Source organism: Macrobrachium nipponense, chromosome 41, assembly GCF_015104395.2.
Source record: "Macrobrachium nipponense isolate FS-2020 chromosome 41, ASM1510439v2, whole genome shotgun sequence".
Lineage (NCBI taxonomy): Eukaryota > Metazoa > Arthropoda > Malacostraca > Decapoda > Palaemonidae > Macrobrachium > Macrobrachium nipponense.
The window spans coordinates 19030642-19035863 of NC_061102.1; the positions used below are offsets into that span (position 1 = coordinate 19030642).

At 35.9% G+C, this 5222-nt stretch overlaps 1 protein-coding gene across 1 annotated transcript in view; it reads left to right on the forward strand.

The window, feature by feature from the left end:
* Positions 1-1077, forward strand: part of LOC135212560 (immediate early response gene 5 protein-like) — a 2872-nt gene extending 1795 nt beyond the window's left edge. The window contains exon 1 of the mRNA XM_064246103.1: positions 1-1077. This exon is cut by the window's left edge and continues 1795 nt beyond it. The gene's annotated coding sequence lies outside the window, so the exon portion shown is untranslated.
* The last annotated feature ends 4145 nt before the right edge of the window (positions 1078-5222 follow it).

Genomic DNA, 5222 nt, shown 5'->3' on the forward strand with positions numbered 1-5222 from the left:
TTCATGAGTGTGAAGTGCCTTAAAATTATTTCACGAAGGTGGCCATGGCCACCAGAAATGTTTAAAATAAGTAAAGTAACTGTTCAGTGAACTACTCCCACGCAGGTCACAATTGTATGGACGCCAAAGATTGCATTACACTTCGTTTTAGATGTTCACTCGAAGTAGCTTAATGTCAGTGGTCGGAAATTGGTTGTGAAGCTACGTTTCCCGGCCTTTTGTTTGTGCATATGGAAGGGAAAAATTATCTTAGGAATTGCTATTCTGCTATTCACTTAGCCTAGTATGTGAACAGGTGTTTTGTCAAAATTGTCCGAAATTTATCGGAACTGAATTGATTAAATGAAGAGGAATATGTGAATGCTCATGTAAAGCTGGAAAATTAGTGTTTAGGCATTGTATACATATGCACATCCAATATCTTAATGAAAGGGGCTTCAAATCTCTCTATGGCTTTGTGAAAACCCCAAGATATTTTAGGGTGCTTTGTACCAAGTCAGTTTTATCTTGATAAAGTATGGTCATTCTTCAAGAGATGTTCATCGTAAAATTGAGTATATTCTTAATTTAGTGTAAAATAACTTAATTGCCATTTCATGCTTCCCACGCTCAAGAGTTAAGAATTTGTGGCACGAGTTCATTTTTCATTGGACTCGTTCGGAAATCTACTCAATGGACGTTATATTGGAATCGAATGTCCCTTCTGAATATTGCATAGGACGTTGGATAAGGTAATTATGAGTGTCAAGCCCTATTTGGAAATCTGACAATTATTTCCCTGTACATTGTCAAAGTAACTATTTACACATGGTTGAACTGGTAGAGATTTTACTTTTATTAAAATGTTGCTTGTCCAACAAGGTGTGTTATGCTCACTGCCACTAGATTTAAAAAAAAAATACAGTTTGGAAGTATAGAACTGACTTAATACACAGTCACGTGAAAGCGTATGTGATAAATACCTGTACTCTGACGAGATATATATGTAAATAAGAGAATATTAAATTTATTTATGAATGTAATATAAGAATTTTAATATTTTGTACACAACGAAAAGACAATAAATTTATGAAATAATTTTTTATCATTTTCCCCATCAACAATAATGATATCTAGATAACAGGATTATTACCTATCTAATTAAAAATGAGTAATGTTGATGTTAAGAACATCTTATAGGTTTCATGATGAGTTACTTTCCACTGTCAAGTAAGAAAACTATGAATTTCATCCCTAGAGAGCACCATTAGACTGGCTACATACCTCAAAATGAGGAAATACTTATAGCCCCAGTCCAAAATTAATCTTTTCCCCCTAAGAATATGCTGGAAGAATCTTGCTGTCCACAATTCTGTGCAGTTCCAATGCAAATATTACTCTTGATCTAATATGAAAGTGAATTTTAAAGCTTAATTTGTAGAACGAGACAGCAATCAAAACCATTTCATGAGAAAACTTTCCATTTTCCCGTGAAAACTATTGCTCGAAGGCCATTGGAAATAAGTAACTTGATTGCAGATTGAACTTTAATGGGGACCTTTATAACCAGGTTCCACTCCTGAACATAAAATAACTTCATTGCAGATAGAACTTTAATAGGGACCTTTATAACCAGGTGCCACTACTAAACTCGGTAATATAGAAGAAATTATTTACTGGTGATATGCGAGTCCTATGAAAGGGACCAATGCCAAGCTGTTCTAGACTTCACTTACCCACCCAGATGACACGTTGTTAGCAACATCAAAATCAAATAAGGTCAATAATATCAGTTTGGCACAGGCTGCTTTTGTTTAAAAAAAACATTGCTAAACATACGCACGCTACATTTCGCCTCATGCTCTTCACTGTTTGATACAAATAACTGGCAGCATTACAGTTAACTAACAATACTTTTTAAATAGTAAATAACTCCAAATTCATCTTGGTAATTGTCGAAGTAGTAACATTTTTAGCAGACTGCTTTGCATAATAGTTCATTATGTCAGAATACATGACAACCCATAGCAAACAAACGCAATGCAGCAGCTCGATACTGACTCGCATCTAATAAACAATAACTGCAGGCATTCATTGCAGTGCACAAGTACGTCATGTTGATTTTATACTCAAATCTGAGGGAGTTTTTCCATGATTTGGGTGTTCGTCTACGTCACGCTATTTTATAACGATACGTGGCCTCGTGGAGCACGTCAGGCATTTCAATCTTGTTTCAACATCTCTTGATTCATTGTTGCTCTGCCATAATCAAATTCTTGGCCACAGACTGTTTTGAAGATGTTCAAAAATGAGTTAAAGCAGTCTTGGATTAAGCTTTGTCCAGAGAAGCTTTCAACATACTATATCTAATCGAAAGATTGACTGTAGTGACAAAAGCTACCTTTGAAGTGTGTAGCCTATTGTTTTGTGACTCCTAATCGTTGTGGCCTTGACGGAGTTAACTGTTGGTTAATGTCTTTGCCAAATTTAGGATGTACAACTTTTAACACCCCTCGATGTTCAACCTACCTGTTTATTGAGTTTCCAATTTCTCAGATTTCTTTATAATTTTGTTCCCAATTTGCTGACATCACATCAACTCCGATACATTTTGTTTATTTCTGAAAGATGTTATAATTAAGTTTGCATTTCTACAGCGAAAAAAAAAATACCATTTCACCGTACCTATATGCACGTCACATATTTTGTCCATAACATCATAAACGAGTCGTGTAAATGACATCCTCGTGAAAACAGTAGAGGACTTATTATCGAATAGGATTAATTTTCAAATTACTTCGATCATTTGATCCCATGCTACGAAATGTTTCTACTTTGAATTACATCGATAAATAAGTTATTGGTTTCATAAAAAAATTCAAGATAAGTAAGTTTATTATACTAGCAACTTCAGCATTTTCATATGATCTGTATGGTATCGAAATCAGTACTACTAATCACTGCTGAACGAAAAAGATGCAACATTTTACAGCATTGCATCAATATGCCACGCAAAATGCCGTTGCTCTAGACTTTTCGCAAAGCCGTTTCAAAGTAAGCAACAGATTCACAGACTATCCAGTTCTATACTTTTTCATCTATCACTATCATAATTTGCCAAGCTACCTATACCTAATTGGAAAAGGGCTGAATGGCCGAAAATGCGGTTGTGATTGGATTTCAGCCTAAATTTCAAAATATAGCAAGACGAAAAGCGGGATGCTACAGGAACAAGCTTTCCAACAAGGAAAGCAAATCGGTACGGAATAGTATATACAAAGTCAAGAATTTATATGAAATAAAACAAACAAAAAATACCAGACGAAAAACTCATGTGAGCTTCTAAAGTTCCAAAATTTCAAGACAATATATGTGTGAAAGCCGACTGAAAAAAAACTCAAAAAAAAAAAAAATGTGGAACTGAACCTTATTAGTAAAAATAAAAGGGCAAGATTGTTGCAAAGGAGTAGCGTAATGGGAAGTAAGCTAAATATTAAAGCCAGGGACACTTGAGTTAAATGAACAAGCTTTGGACACAAACCCAGTAAATTGCAAATGAGTGTTCTATACTTTTAAGGCATTTGCCTGTTTATCGGGACAATTACTGTTCCTTGTATCCGTTTCTATGAAGCCTTCCCCTCTCCCCTGCCTCCTTGAGGTATACTTGCGGGTAAATTTCTACAAAGATATTAGGTTTATTCCGAACAATGCAATACAGAAAACCAGTAAAGATCCATATACTTCAACTATGAAGAAACGATAACCAAGAAACAAACACGCATACCGTTAACAAATGAAGTACCTCCTCAGCGGCGTGGTTGGTATGGTATTAGCGTCCCACCCCGGTGGTCGCGGGTTCGATTCTCGGCCATTCCATTGAGGAGTGAGAGATGTGTATTTCTGGTGATAGAAGTTCACTCTCGACGTGGTTCGGAAGTCACGTAAAACCGTTGGTCCCGTTGCTGAATAACCACTGGTTCCATGCAACGTAAAATGAAGTACCATACTTGAGTGATGTTTAACATGTACTGACAGGGAAAGCACTATTCCTTCTCGGAGGCATTTAATATGCATAGATTTCAAGATTATTATGGGACATCCAAACTGATCCTTCAGTAAGTTTAATGGTACTCGTTTTATACGCAATGTTTCTTGAAATCTATGTTGAAGCAGCAGGAAAAATAGTATAACTTACCCAAAGAAATATTGTTTAAAACTGCCTCTGAAACTTCTATATATATATATTATATATATATATATATATATATATATATATATATAATATATATATATATATACATAAAGTTTCAGAGACAATCCTTTCAGTAAAAACCTGTTCATTCTTCTACGGTAAGGCAACAAATTTAGAGAGAAAACTTAGCCACCTGTGTCGGAAGCTAAGACGAAGCGACAGAATAACAACCAGATTTAGCAAGATTATCCTTTTGAAGCAGAAGAGAAGAATCGATAGATATGGGCTTCATCCTTTCACGTTTCAATGCGATTTGTGTCCATGGTAATTTGTAAATATTGTAGGTATACATTTTTGTCATATTTGTAATTTCTTACTTAAGTAAATGACAGAAAAAAAAAAATTTGTGCCGACGCAAGCGGGAATATGGACGTGTATAACATTCTTTTTTATCTTTTATTAGAGAAAATATACAATATTTTACTTTAACATCTGGGAGCCTTCATGAGAGAACGAAGCCCTATCAACGCTCGAAATGTCCTTGAAACAGTTGCTTTGAAATACAAATGACAATCCTCCCGTTGTCCACAGACCTAAAACGAAGAGAAACTTGAAGATATAATATAGACGTATCTAATCAGAGATACATATTGACAAGGAGAAACGCCTCGGCAAGATCGGTAAGGTCTTAGCCTACTACCTCGGTGGCCGCGAGTTCGATTCTCGGGCATTCCACTGAGGGACTAGAGATGTGTATTTCTGGTGATAGAAGTTCACTCGACGTGGTTCGGCAGTCACGTAAAGCCGTTGGTCCCGTTGCTGAATAACCACTGGTTCCACGCAACGTACAAACACCAGACAAACAAACAAACAATAATGACAAGGAGGAACGCTTTATTCAAAACTGTAACTTTCTAATTGATAGATAAACTCCTCATATGAGAGGCCAGATAACTGAGGTAAGTCGAGCATTCGTGAGTTTTATGAATTCAAATGGCCAAGGAAACGCAGAGTGGGCCACCTCGTTAAATTTCACACTATTAAAAGTCCT